General features: G+C 43.8%; 1 protein-coding gene across 1 annotated transcript in view; it reads left to right on the top strand.

The window, feature by feature from the left end:
* Nucleotides 1-3994: 3994 nt before the first annotated feature.
* The window catches only part of SYNE3 (spectrin repeat containing nuclear envelope family member 3), a 66249-nt gene continuing 54996 nt past the window's right edge, over nt 3995-15247 (top strand). The window contains exon 1 of the mRNA XM_063399298.1: nt 3995-4137. The gene's annotated coding sequence lies outside the window, so the exon portion shown is untranslated. The remainder of the gene's footprint in view (nt 4138-15247) is intronic.

Below are 15247 nucleotides of genomic sequence, written 5' to 3'. Positions count from 1 at the left end.
TAAAGACTTCCTAGGCTGGCAATCTTTTAAACACTGGCATACAACAGTTGTTTGGTGCAGCATGCGTTTCCCAACCATTACAAGACTAGATCTAAACAAATTGTTCTACAAAGCTGTCATGTCTAGGAAAAAGGGAGATTAATAAAGGTGAAAGTGTAGCTCCAGACGGCCGAGTCCCAGGGAAATCGGTATAACAAAACTGTATTTGTGGTGGGAAGGGAAGCAGGGAATAATTTTAATTATGGAATGTCATCTATCAACAGTTGTCTTGGCTCTCTATTCGCAGGACTTCAGAGAGTATTTTCTTAAACTAGTTGTTAGCAACTTCAGTAATTTAAAAAAAAAATCCAAAACATTTGTGGAGAGTAGTAAGGAAGAAAACCTAATCCAGTGGAATTGGACACAGGATTTGGCTTCAAATCCTGATTTTCATGGAATCTTGGCTTCCCCTGGCTCATTTGCTGAGTGCCAATGGGGGTACTTGCTGTTAATTACGAAAGTTAGCACTGCATCCTTCTAAACCTAGAGCCTTCCATTTTGCTGCTGTTTCCTTCACACTCTCAGAGCACATCAAAGAGGCCCCTTTTGGGTACTGGAAGGTGCTATAAGTTCTCCCTGGAGCCTTCTCTTCTGATATGATCCTGCCTGTGTGTTGCTCAGTAAACTACAGTATGTGGCACCTGGCTGTGAGACTAATTGAACAGGACTGGACTTGTAGGCCAGCAGTGAGAGTTCATTGGATGTGACCATACTTAGAGTGTATCACACCATTTGTGAGTTTGAAAATCTGGTAGTTCTTATTGAACATAAATGGAATTACAGTGTCTGATTTGCCCTGCATTTCTGTCCTTAGTGTTGAATTTGCTCTCACTCAGAATAAGTCCAGCTTTCCCCAGCCCCTGTTGATAGCTGAGGCGAGTTGGGATGAAAGGGGTGTTATTTTTCTGCCAACCTTAATGCAACAAAAACATTGGCTGTACTGTTAAAGTGACAGGGTGTCAGAAGTGATCCAGTAGCACATAGTCCCACTTCCCTGTGGAGGTAGTCAGTCTGTGCTCAGGTATGGAGCCAAATTAGACAGAAGGTAGAGTCTAGCATATGCAGCAGAGAGAATGTGAAATGCTGGGTTTAAGTCCTTGTGGTCTCTGGGTGAATAAAAGACAGGAAGTTAGCCTGGTTTGCCAGTGTGGTTCTTGGCCTAGTGCTCCTCAGGATATGTTGCTTTGGCATCAGCATTTAGTTTATAGTTCTTGATTCCTCACTGAGGAGAGAGTTCTTGGGTAGCAGCTCGCCCCACCACCCACAAAAGCTCTCTGTCGAGCAATGTGCAACGTTTAGTAGCTATAGAACAGCACAAACCACCAAGAAACTCCAATATTGAAACCTGTCATGGTAAAGACATGTCACTGGTAAGCTGCACAGAAATGTTACTCTGCCAACAAATGCTGTCCCTCCCACTCTGACTACTATGTGACTCATTATTTGAAAAACAATTTTGTATTACTGTACCCAAGCAAACATAAAGAAAAACATCCTAATATCTTGTAGTACTAGTTTGTCATCAGTTGTGAGCATGAATAATGGGTGTGTTATGCTAATGAGAGAGAGCAGCTCCCCTGCAGCATTTTAAGTGGTTCTCTGATACCCTGCAGACATCGTGCAGGCCCTCCTGTGTAGTAAACCATGCCAACACCATTGTTACACTTGTAGGATTTGGTGCTTTCCACCCAGTCTCTTGGGCATTCTGCTCATCACAGGAAATGCCTGAAAATGCTGTATATTCGCTTACAAAATACTTGTGGTTTGGTTTATAGGCTGGGCTAACTGCTTCTAAAAATATATTCCTTTCTTCCGAAGAAAGAGAGCTAGGGCTGCAATTCTTTCCTTTTTAGAAGCCCCTCCACCCTTCCGCACTGCTTGCAGTCATTCTAACATCTCCTTTGTCATTTAGGTGTGGTTTGTGGGCAGCTTTTTATTGTTTGGGTAATGCACTGAATGCTCATTTACTTAATGCCTGCTGTTTGCCTATGTGTAGGGATTTTTCTAACTCAGCATGTACAAGCTGTTTGAGGGTGTAAAACTAGAGCCATGAAAGCCTCCACATGGGGAAATGCAGAAGAGGAGCTTCATTCAAGCAATTTTTAGATATAATGATGTATTGTCCCCCACCAGCAAGCTTTCTGAATACAGGGTTTTAAAAGGTCTAGGTATGCAGAGTAATTTCCTGGGGGGTGGTTTCCTAAGGAATTAATCACGGTCAGTAACAGTAGTTCCTCTACTGTCCATGATAACTGAGCCCACTTTCTTAAGGCAAATTCACAAGTAAGATTTTATATTCTCTGTCATCTACCTATTATAAACACATTCCTTCAGAGTGCAACCCTTTTGGATTGTATCCATTTCCTCACACTATTCCAAAGGTCACAGAGAGATAGCTCTGAATTACCAAGGGCAAGGGCAGTTGCGTAGGCATAGATTCAATTTTACACACTGTCTTTATGAACTTCTTCCAAGTAAATAGTCTGTCAAAACCAAACTTGCAAATAAATGATTTCCCAAGTTCTATGAAAGAAACATCTAAGAGCTAACTTTGCCCAGAAACACGAGATTAGAGCATTCAGTTGCCCTCTCAGTGGCAATTTGAAAGGTCATAGTCACTCTAAATTGTACCACTACAGTGTGCACTCTGGGCAGTCAAAGCTTCAAGGTCAGAACCAGCTGTAAAGTGCACTCCTTACCATAAAGTTCTGAGAAAATTTCCTGTGACCTTTTCCACTGCTGGTGAGGGGTAGGGATTCCTGATGCTTTGGGAGCAATATAACTACAGAGCTATTCCAGTTAAGAGTGTGTTGGCACATGGATGGCAGATCACCTGGCTGGCTGTGGGCAGAAGCGAGCCCATGGTGGCCCAGAGAACACTGCCGGTGTCTGAGCCAACCCCCCGGCCTCAGAGAGCTGTCATCCCCCGCTGCTCACAGAACTGGGGAGCTCACTCTTCCTTCGCTTTTGAACTAGGTATCTACAGGCTCTTGGCCACGGAACTGTTATGTGTAATCAGAGGTTTTTATCGCAAATAGCCCATTTTTCTGTTCGTTAGGCAGATGAACCGCCCAACTTCCCAGCAGCAGAGGGCAGCAATATAAGCCCTGCCAAAGAGGACGGTTTAGTGCTTTATGAAATGCAAGCTTTTCACATGCTCATTCAGTTTGTTTACATTATTGTTCAAATACGAAGAAGCTGTTCATTCTTTCCTCCTTCTCTCCCGGTGGCTCAGCACACAGGCCTTCATATGATTACAACTTTCTGATGCTGCAGATGGAGCACAACATGCTAATGACTCTGGCTTCTCTCGCTGGGCTACAGAACCGACGCCGTGGCTGGCAACGCACCTCCACTGCATCTCCTTTTGCTTCTGATTTTTTTTCCATAACCGAGCACATGCAGTAGACTTTGTGCCTGAGTCAGTACTACAATGGAAAGAGGTTTTGTCTCCTTGTTTTTCATTGATTTTTTTTTTCCCCAAAATATCACTTCATGCATCCAGATGAATTCCTGTTGGCACTGCCAGCAGTGGTGAGCTGATGCTGTTTGATGCACGTGTAACTGCTGAGATGCAGGCTGCCTGCCTGCTGCCCATTCAAAAGAAGCACTAAGAGACTTTCCCCACGTGTTGACACGGATCGCCGGAGCTACCGGCACGTGCAAGGCTCGCCCGGGGCTTGTCGCCTGTCGCCTGGCGTTCGGTGACTCCCAGAGCTCCGAGTCCCCCAGAACACGATACTGCGAGAAACTCAGCTTCTCCTCTTCTGCTGCATCTTACCCTGCTAAAAATAGCAGGGCTCGGCTGCTCACCTGGCGCCCAGGGCCGCCCGCCCGCCGTGGCCGCAGCAGGGACGGCGCGGCCCCGCTGCCCTCGGCGGGGCTCGGCGGCGCGGCCGGGCGGGCGGGCCCGGGTTACATAACACCGCCCGCCGGGCCGCGCCGCCGCGCCGAGGGCGGGCCCTCCGCGCACCCCGGAGCGCCGGGGCCGGGGCCGGGCGGCCCCGCCGAGGCTGAGGCAGAGCCCGAGCGGCGGGGGAGCGGCAGCGCGGCGCTGGGGCTGCCCGCGGGGAAAGCGGCGGCGGCGGAGCCGCGGCGGTGAGTGGGACGGGCCCTGCTGCGCTGCTCGGGGCCTGTTGCGGGTATTGGGGGACTGCGGGAGGGAGAAGCGACGAGGCGGCGGCGCCTGGCACTGCACCGTCCCGTCCCGTCCGTGCCGCGGGCGGGCTCGGCGGGGCTCCTGTCAGCCCGCCCGGCTCCAGACCCGCCTCCTGTTGCTCGGCGCGCCGGGCGAAACCCCGCCGGGACAGCCCGGTCCCGCTCGGCCCCGGGCCGGCCGCACGGGTAGCGGGGAAAGCGGGACCGCCGGGCCGCAGAGCGGGAGCGCCCGCAGGGCTTGTCCTTGCCAGGACAGCTCCGTGAGAGCTCCCCGTCTGCTCCTGGTACGCGCAATATCGGAGCTGCAGTAGCTGCAGCGTATCGCCGTAAGCAGTATACACTAAACGGGTAAAGCCTTTTCTGTGTAGCTTCTTTCGGAAAATCGCATCTGCGAACGAGTGGCAGCCTGGTTCAGCACTTAGCTGCATTCTGCAACTTTTCTTCCTCAGATAGATGTCAGGCTCTTGCCAAAGCCGGTTGCTCAGCCTTACTGTCACATTTCTTCATCTGTAGGTTCCCACTGCCAGGACTCTGCTGCGGTTTGCAAGGTCCTTGTTCCTCTTCTCCCTTCCCGCCTCTCTGCCCTTCAAACCTATCCTAGCTTGGCTCAGATTCCACTTAAGGGGGTCTGACCTTGTCTCACGTTTTCTTCCTAAACAGTCAGAAAGTTTCCCAGTTTTTCTATTATAAGAGCAACTAACATTCTGTATAACTTCTGTATGTAAAGTTCCTCCACATCCCAAGTAATTCTAAGGCTTTGATTTCTCATACTTTCCTTTCTGCCATCTCTTTTATTTGCACATCCTTATTGGCTTGGCCTTGTATGAATTTAGATCTTTGTCCAGGAAAATTTTATTCATAGAAATAGATCTACTCAAATAGGTTAACAGACTGAAATTTCCAGGAATTATGCATGTATATATTACTAATTGTGAAAATTATGGTTGCAAGACACTGCTTTATTTTGCAAGTTCATCAGAGCAAGGATGCCTGTCTTTTCCTTTGCCTCAAATCTAAGCCTGGTTGTCTTTAATCATTAATGAAAAGTAAAATCACTCTGCTACTATTGCCACTTCATTGCTGCTGGTTTTGGATATTACTTTTCAGCCCTTGGCGTGGTGCATGTCATCTGAAAATCTTTGTACGCAGTGCTTGTTTTGTGAGGAAAGAATTTTAAAAATGCCACAAAACTTTAAAAGCTGATTGGTTGCCTTCAAGTGTTTTCCTCCTTTTTCTGGAAGTGTCTCAAATCTGCAGTTGTTGAAATGGACATCAGCTTGGCACAGTCTCTTTGGCTGCCAAATGTGTGAGCCAGTTGGATCTCAAGGAAATGTAACTTATTGCAATCAGTCCTGTGGTGACTTTTTGTTCCACAAGAAACAAACGTCTTTTGGTGAGTCACAGTAACATTGTTCCGTACAAACTTGTTGTCAGGAAATGGAGTCTGGCAATACTGATGGTCCCTCTATAAAAGCAGCTTTTCCCCTACACCCAATGCTGTTTCCATGTTGTTTGTGAATCACCAGATACGGAATCCCCTCAAATTCCCAAGGAAAACAGAGTTAGCTACATTCAAGGTGTGTTATTGTGGTCCTTGCCTCTCTTGTATTTCTTCTGATAGCTCTAATTCTTCCCTTCAGCCATGTTCCACTGCTCCCCCTTTTCCTCACATCTTGTTCAGGACTTACACCTTACCTCCAAGTGTGTTGTTTACACATCATCTTCAAAACTGTTGTATGCACTTGTGGATGCTTGGCCTCAGAATGTGGCTGTACCTGCATGCACATGACTTTGGAGAGCAGTTCCACTCCCTGAGGGGATGCTCCACACCTGCACTGCAGAAAGATTATTTTAAGATTATCAGAAAGATAATTGGCAGCTGTTGGAAACGAGGTTTTTTGCCATCACTTAGTATATGTATACACATGAGTCTTGGTATATGTCCTTTATGTAATATTTTTTTTGCCATTTCCCAGTTTCAGCCAAGTATGGCATATGGAGAACAGCTCCAAGGTAACTAAGTTCCTGCAAATTTTGTAGAAACAGGCCAACAGGGAAAAGCAAGTCTAAAATCAGACACTTGCTAGTTTTCCCAAGTTTTTAGCTCAGTGACTGACTGATATATTCATATTTGACAGCCTCCATTTGGCAATAATATGTTTGGTGCAAATGAAGCTGTAAAGAGAAAGGGAGAAGAATTTTCTAAGTAAATGCCCCTGAACTGACATCTCCCTTAAAACTTCAAAGAATACAAGTAACACAGATATGATACGTTGCATTTTGAACATGGGAACAGAAATTCTTGATACAGTCCAGTGTATACTTTAATCAACCAAGGAACAGAGCTCTTTAGATCTGATTTCCTGAATTGGCCTGGTCACAGTGTGCTTTGTTTTTTTACATCCCTGCATCTCCAGGACACAACTCCTGTCTTTGTTCTGCCGGGCACACATTTGCACAAGTACAGAAGGACTATGATCTCAGCTAGTGTCTTTAGATTTATTTTATTTTGACAAAATTGGCCAACAGTTTCAAGACTGCCATCATATAAGCATAATTCCCATGAAACCAAGCAAAAGCAGTGATCATTCATCCTGACTCAAAATAATGTGTTCTGGCAGGACAAATCCCAGACCATTTTTAGCAATGACAAGATACTGAATTTCTGTTTTGATTTGGGTTTTCTTAACTGTGAGTTCTTGTCAGCTGCAGATGGAGTTTTGTGGCACAGCTTTGGTGTGTCCTCTCAAACTTGTTCTACCATATAGAACCAATGGTGTCCTCAGAAAGGGTCCCCTTGTAACTGGATTGTGTATGTCCACATAAGAACTGTGGGCCAAGTGTGAATACTGGTAATTCGGGCATGTGAAAGGAGAAAAACACATTGTAGCAGGAAAAAAACTCTTGAGCTCCAGGAATGTTAACAGAAGGTATAACTGGCAAGGGAGTTTTTTGCTTGGCACATTTTCTATATGAAGACAAAGATATCAGGCACCTGAAATCAACAGGAATAAATACCAGGTCCTTCAATAACCGTTTGAGTCTGGCTGAAAACCTTCTCACTGTCTTTGGAGTGCAGTAAGTGGAATACTCTTCTCTTGAAAGAAAATACCTTTTAGGGTAGTTCTTACTGATGGTCTGTAATGTCTCTTCTCAGGCTGCAATTCTGTGAAATTAAAACATTCAAAACAGGTGGTGTCAGGGTCCCTTTTGATCATGCAAGTCTACTCTGCAAACAACTGAGTGATGGGAATTTAGTGCCTTTTATTTATATTGGTTAAAGTAGCCTGAAATGACACGAGAAAAACTGGTAAGTGTCATTGTGTCATCTGTTGCCATCAAATGCAATGTTTAAAGTTCAAAACAACCTGATATTGATTAGTTATAGGGCCCAAATGACACAGCCTTAAATTCTGCTCTGCGTTTTGGTCTGAAATACAGTTTTATTGCCTGAGGCTGATATTGGCATATGCAGACTTTTCTTGTAATGCTTCCATGACTAGCTGCAGTGTTGTCAGTGTCAACTTAAACACAGTCTTGTTCTTTTGTTTGAAAGTTTACTCTTCTTATTTGTTTTCCAGTGTTTGTGGAGGGCTTAACAGTTGAAGTATTGAGGAAATGGAGTCTTTTAAACTGAAAGTGCAGATCTTTACACAAGGATTGCTCCTTACACTTCTCTGCAGAGCTGGAGCTCCAAGGCAGTCCTTGCCTTCCACAAGGACTGATGACTCTGCAGTATGCTGTCTGTTAGACATTGCTGTGGATTCACTGCTTTGAAGACTTAAAGTAGCATGAACTGTTGCTTATCATATGTTCCTGTATTGCTGATAAATTGCATCACAGGATGGTACTGCCTGAATGACAGAAAAACTATTCAGAGAGTAGAGCCCTGGAGTATTTAACTTCAGGCATCTGAAGTGGCCCCACCTCAGTGTTGAGGAAAGAATGGTAGGTCTGACTGGGGCAGTGGTTCTCACTGACACCCCCATATCATGGCAATAAGCAGTCTTTGATGTCTCTCTCTGTGCACACAGCTTAATAGTATTTCAAGGAAAGTGCACTGATTTCAAGGAAGTGTGGGAACATTTCTTTCCCTTAGACAGAACTGACTTTTAATGTCTCTGCTGTTACAACCTTCTTTTCTATGTTACACTTAAACAAAAGACACGGATTTTATATGATGTCCTTCATATCAAGGAATTTCAAGGGAATTTCTGCTTTGACTATAACAGACTGAGGATTACAGGGCAGTCTCAGCCTTGGGATATCACTGGACAGGTGCATAAAAGACACACTGGAAGAAATTGAGAGATAGCAGGAAACTGGGAGAACCAGGAGGTTGTAATTTGATTGGAATTCACGTATCAAGCTGTGGCTTGTTTGTTTTGCTCTTGATTAGTGTTTATTTAGTGGTGTTTAAAGGTGAAATAGCTGCTGTTAGAGTTGTGCTATGCAAAAAGCCTTTTGAGAAAACGTGACAGTAATACATGGGAGCACAAGCTGAATGGGAGCCCCACGTGGGATAGCTTGTGCTGGGAATTTATTGTCCTACGTAGTAGATACAGTGCCTGTCACCAGGGAACCCTAGACACACTTCACTAAGGCTACATGCTGCTCCCCTTGTGGCTGATTATGATGATAACAAGAATAGAAGGGACCTACAAAAATCACCTGGTGCAGCTGCCTGACCACTTTGAGGCTGAGCAAAAGTTAAAGCACATTTTTAAGGGCACTGAATGCCTCAAACACTGACAGGCTTGGGGCATTGACTGCCTCTCTCTATTGTAGTGTTTGACCACCCTGTTAGGCAGGAAATGCTTCCTAATGTCCAGTCTAAACCTCCCTTAATGTGAGCTGCCACAAGTTAGCTCTGTGATCTTGAAGGAGTATGTACAGTCAGAGGTGTTTAAAATGGGACCAGTGATGTCGGATGCTTTGTGTGTTGTTGTCAAAGGCTGCATTTGAAAGATAGATGCTGCTGAGAGCACCAGTGTCTTCATCTGTGAAATGGGACACTAAATCTTGTCCCACAGAGTGCACTTGGTGTGTGTGGCAGCTGTGTTGTAGGTACCACATGGGAGGGTGTCACAGGTGTGACAGAGCAAACCACCCACAGTGGATCTGGGTACTTGGTTTTATTTAAAAACCAAGATTGGAGTTTTCACCCTAAAAGATTATCTCACACACTGACTCGCCTACTCACTCATCTGGACTGACACAACAACAATAATAAATTAAACTGTGAAAAAAGTGTAGGGGTTACTTTTGGCTGTGTTTTATCTCCATCTCACACAGAAGTGACATGTTATTTAAAGCATTGCATGCTTTTGTTATTTTCCTGCCATTAAAATGAGGCAATTGTATCATAAAAACATGTGTTTTTTCTGACTGAGGAGTAGTTGGAGAGGTGTAACAGCTGGTCTTTATCCAGGCTCTGTACCCTGCTGTTGGAGCAGCCTGAAGGTGGAAGGTGTACAAGCACAGATGTACCCACTGCATTTTTCAAATCAGTTATGTGCAAAGACAGCGTCATGTGAGAAAATATACTCCTGCCTTAAAGTTTCTGTGACTAAATAAAAGAAATAATTTCTGTCAGTTCTGAAGCTGTCAGTTCTTCCCCAGACTGTGCATTTCCTTTCCCTTAGATGACTGATTTTTCTTAGTGCAACAGTCTTTGTGTGAGCACTCGAGTTGTTGGTAGTGGTTATATGAATGGCAGGTGACAGCAGCTGGCAAATGTAGGGGATGTTTCTTATGTAAGTCAGCAGAATTGTCTATAGGTGCAGCAGGTTAAGCACAGGCTTTGTGTGAAGTACAAGACTTTAATACTGGCTAATAACACTGGCTCAGTAAACACCACAGACGCGCATTAATTTAGATCTCCAGATTAAGAGAGCACCCAAGGAAAATTTTACTTGTTACCTTGTCTTTTAAGTCCACAGGAGTCATGGTAAAAATCTTGGTTCTGTGACAGTATTGCCCTTGGCTTTACCAGAACCCGGGATTTTCCTTCATCTTCTCAGATTATAAACCTGCCAACCCCATTAGTTGTGCTGCTGGTGTGAAATGCCAATCTACAGAGAATGTCTGCAGCCTAACAAGAAGGAAAGTATTTCCAGCGTCTTTGGGTTGGTTTTGTTCTTTGTTTAGGGTTTTTTGTTTATTTGGGTTTTATTTGGGTTTGTTTGTTTGTTTTTGTTTTGTTTGTTTTATTTGGTGTTGGTTGGTTGGTTTGATTTTGTTGGTTTTTTCTACAAGAGAAATTCCTGTTTGGGATGGAGCTACCAGCAACCCTAAAGGTATTTTTGCCTTCAGCATCATTTTATTTCTCCCCTCAGGTCTTTGCTTGTCCAGCTATTGCATATTGTGATATGTTCCCTAGAGAGGCTGTGGAGTCTCCTCTGGAGAGACTCAAAAGCCATCTGGACACATCCTGAGTAACATTCTTTACTAGGAGACCCAAACTGAGCAAGGACATTGGATTAGATGAGTTCCAGTGGTCCCTTCCAAGCTCAGCCATTCTGTGATTCTGTGAATACCTCATGATGGAGGAGAGCTGGTTCTGTCATTCTGGTCTGCAGAGTGAAGCAGTATTTGCTGTCTGATGAAAGAGCTGAAGGTGTTTATAAAAACTATTTTTATAAGTAATCATGTCGACACATTTAATCCCAATACTTAAAATGTCACAGCCTCCTTTTTTTTTTTTTTTTTTTTTTTTTTTTTAATGTCCTTTTATTGTTGAATGGTTGTAGTTAGTCAGTGCTGAGGAATCTACCTGGATGTGCTTCAGTGCTCTGCAGCTAATTGTTTTCTATAGTGCCCTTCCTGTGTCAGCTATCACTGGTATTTGTGAAGTGCTGTTATTTCTACTAGCAGGTTACACCTTAGTTTGGGGATTTGCAAATAGATGTTTTTCTCACCTATATCAGCAGCTAACCCACTTCTTGGTTCTTTTAGTCTTTCTCAGGTCAGATCTGATATTTTTCAGAGTTTGGTATGGTGTGTGGGTTGAGGGTTTTTTTGTTTGTTTCTTTTAATACTAACTGGTAAATCAAAATCCCTTTTTTTTTTTTCTTCCTTTTTTTTTTTTCCTTGCTGAATGGACTAAAGCATAATGATGACCTAAGCCAGACCTTTAAGATGCTCAGCTTGCCAGGAAGGACACCTGAATCATTAGGCTGTGCATAGTGATTAGGTTCTTCATAATGATTCATTATTTACACAGAGTGAAACTGCATAAAACCAGAAACAGAGATCAAGAGCTTGACACCTGTGTGTGCTATCCATGCCAGTACCTCCAAGTCTAGTACTTAGGACAACCTGATGGCTTGATGAGTTTCCATTCTGAAAAGTCCTTTCTCAGCAATTCCAAGCCAGATTCTTTGGTGAGAAGCACTGACAGTCCCTTTATACCAAAGTTATTCTAATTCACAACTAAAATATAGTTAGAAATATAATTTGCAGAGTAGTAAGAATATATAACACAATTGCTATGGTTGAAGAAAAATTTTTATACTGCTGCTCTATTTCCTATCTGAGGGGTTTCATAGCTCTTTGTCAGAGCTCAGACAACACTTTATAATTTATAACCCTTGCAACCCTGCTGGGGTGACAGTGTCTGTCTCCTGAGCAGTTAGAGGACAAATACATCACTGCCTGCTTGAAGATGCAGACTGTTAGTGGGCAATGAGGCCAGTCTGCTCAGAGTATCCCTTACAGTAAAGTAATCAGTGGGGCAGTGCAGTCATTTAACTCCGTGGGCCGCGCTGGCTTTGCAGAAATGTTTCCCTCACAGTGCCCAGGGGCTGCCAGGTAATCTAAGATCATCCTACAGATGTGTTACAAGAGTTACAGCTACAGCAGATGTTACCACAGTTACAGATGTAACTGAATCCGTGTTTGAACTTGGACATGTCAGCCCCGAGAAGGGCCCTTCAAATGCTTTCCATTACCATAACGCAAGAAGAGTGGGGAAAAATAGTTTCATCCCTCACTGAAAACTGAAAATGAACTTCTTTGTATGGGAAAAAAGAGAATGGCAGGTCAGATGTTGTGGGGACATTTGGAATATTTTGCTGAACCTGGTTTTGATTAAAAATATGGAGATATATAAAATCAAGTTCGCTTTAAATAGAATTACGCTCAAGTGGTGATGTGGTATTTATATATTTTAAATATGTTCTGATCCTAACTTACAGAAAGTTTTCTGGGGAATGCTATGTTTTTCACTGTTAGTTTGATCCTCTCATTGCTGCCTCTAGCTTGTGGCTGTCTGTACTCACCAGGGGAGCTCCTTTGCCTTTTCAATTAGTCAGCCAAAGAGACTGATTCTTACCTTGTTTTAGAAGCTGCTGTGCAGAGCTGCTGTTAGCCACATATGCTCTGCTTCCTCAGTACTACTAGTTTCAGTGCTTTTTAAAAAATATTTATTTGTTCTTTTAATCAGGATTATGGCAAATTTGTAGTGACTATGGATATACTACAAGAGAGAAAGAGCAAGGGAAAAGTCATAAAGGAGTTCATTTACGGGCACTTTAAACCCCCCATTCAAACAACATTATTCTAAAATAACCATGATTTGACTTTCAGATAAGTGGACCAATGTCCAGTTTACGTCCCCTAGGCATCGTATCGTTTAGTCTGCATGCTTATGTGTTTTGAGATGTTCTTATCCTGATGTGTTTTGAGATATTCAAGTAGTTCTAAGGATTATTCATGTTAGCAAAAGGCTAACAAGACAGTTGGAAAATAGCTGGTATGTCAGTTCCCTCTCTAGAGGTACAATCACCATTGCTAACTCTTAAGATGCTCTTCCTCTTCTGTCCCTTGGGGTTTTTTTCACCAAAATTCTGTTTGTTTGGCTGGGCTTAGGTCACCATTACACGTCGGGGGGGTCACAGCCTCTCTGAGGCTACTGGTCTTCAGTTAATTCTTTGTATTAGCAGCTTCACAGAGTTAGCTTGATAAACATTCCACTGTTGTTCTTCCACCTAGGTTTTCATCCATATTTGTTCCTCTCTTCATTTTTTCCCCATGCTCTTCCCTTGTGTTGCCTGGTTCCAAAATGGGTGGAGAGGCTCACTGTTTTATCCCTGTTTTTAATCTGTAGCTTCTAATTTGGAGGTAGAAGTCAAACCAACTTTTCCCTCATGTTTTGATTTCTTCCAATGATTTGTCCACCTCTCCTCCATATTAGTTGTAATTCTAGAAATGCTGTTCAGTGTAGTATAAAGTATGACATACAGGCAAAATTTGAGAGAGTATTGGGCTTATGGACTTGCTTTGGATTTACACCAGCTTGAGCAAGTGGCCCTATTTTGGTCCTGGAGTGTATTAGATCTACACCATTAGGATGATGCAAATGGTAGTGGGGTAGATAGACCAAACCCATTGGGTTTTATTTGATGTCTAAAAGCAGGTATACCCAGCAGGATCTTCATTAATCAAGGGAGAATGCTGCTTTATATTTTCCAATAGTTTGGGGGAATTATGAAAGGAGAATTCATCATGTGCTGCATCATGAGGGACAGCTAATGACTGCAGAGTATATTCCATTCTGCCAAATTGTGCAGCAGAGGTATTTCCTGAAAATATCAGCTCACCTCTTTTTCGTCTTGCATGATTGTAACTGAGAGCAGAATCTAGATTAGTGTGTCAGTCTGTGAAGGGAATTTCCTGCTAGAGACTTTGAGAGTAAAAAAAGAAGTGGAAGATAAGGAAAATTATTATTATGTTGGAGCATGAGTTAATGATTTCTAGAATCTCAGCTCTGACGTACCCGTCTGCACTTTTACTTCTTGCTGGTCTTTATCCTGTGAATTCTTGACTAGTTCCCATTCAGCAAACATCTGTCAGGCATAATAATTTCAAGCATTAATCCTTACAGGAATTAATCAGCTTGTTAGTTGATGACCTGAACTAGATAGTTTCTGGGGATTATTGCTATTTAAATCTCACCTACGTTTTAAACAGTGGCAGCATGCCCTGCTCTGGGTTTATTTTCTTTCTTTTTTTTTTATTTCTTTTCTGCACTGATATATCTTTGGATTGCCATCTCCTCTTTCACTCCGGCAGCACGGGAGGAGGCAGAGAGGAAGTCCTGTGCTTCCTCCTGCATTAGTGAGGAGGAAGCCACTGGTTTCTCTTCATGCCAGGCTTGCTCGTGCTGCCAGCTGTGCCGAATTGCTGTTCTAACGCCCAGTGGCCAGGCTGGGAACCCGCCAGGGAACTTGGATGGAATCACCACAGACTTTTACCTACCCTTTTCACCAGATTTCCCAGGATTTTGGTAAGGTTTTTTTGAAAGGTTACTTTTTATTTCATAATGTAGTGAGATAGTTGTGACAGGCAGTGTGTCTGTATCTTTTGGCTCCTAATAAATTTTGCACTCATTTTCTGCTTTGCATTAAATTTGCTGGAGACATGGAAGAGTTAAAGATATCAAATGTCTTGAAATCTCAAGGACTTGAATTCTAGTGAAAGGGGAAATAGAAGTGAGTGGTCTGCTGCAGGAAAGCCATGACAGAGAGTTCTGGCAGCACCCAGCTGGTGAAGGGCGCCAAGATCAGCCGTTCGCGCGCTTTTCTCCAGAGCAAGCCCACACCTCCCCTCCTGCCTGCTGCCAGCACCACAGGGAAAGGGTGGGAGGGCCAAGGGGGAGCGCCCAGTGCAGTGAAACAAGGCCTGATAAATTGTTTTGTGAGCAGCAAGCCGGGATGGGGAACTCCTTGATGAGGCAGGAGAAAGGAAGCCAAAATATCCCTGCTGTGGTGTGCACCAGAAGGGCTGGAGATAAGGGACAGTCGGTGGAGTTCACAGAGTCTGCTGGGAGCTGGGAGTGTGGCTGGTGCTCAAGATGTGATAGCAGCTTTTACAGCCCCAAAATGTTTGCTGAACTGGGACTGCTGTGATCCCTTCCCTGAAGTGTGGGTTTAAGATCGCATGTGTAACTGTTGAAACATGACCTGAGGGTGTGCAATAGGTAAAAAAAGGGGACTAAAGAAATTCAGATTTATTTTTAAAGCAGGGAGCATAGTTTGCATAAACACCG

Source organism: Prinia subflava, chromosome 5 (assembly GCF_021018805.1).
Source record: "Prinia subflava isolate CZ2003 ecotype Zambia chromosome 5, Cam_Psub_1.2, whole genome shotgun sequence".
Taxonomy (NCBI): domain Eukaryota; kingdom Metazoa; phylum Chordata; class Aves; order Passeriformes; family Cisticolidae; genus Prinia; species Prinia subflava.
Note: the sequence above shows the minus strand (reverse complement) of the source record. Positions and strands in the feature narration are given on the sequence as shown.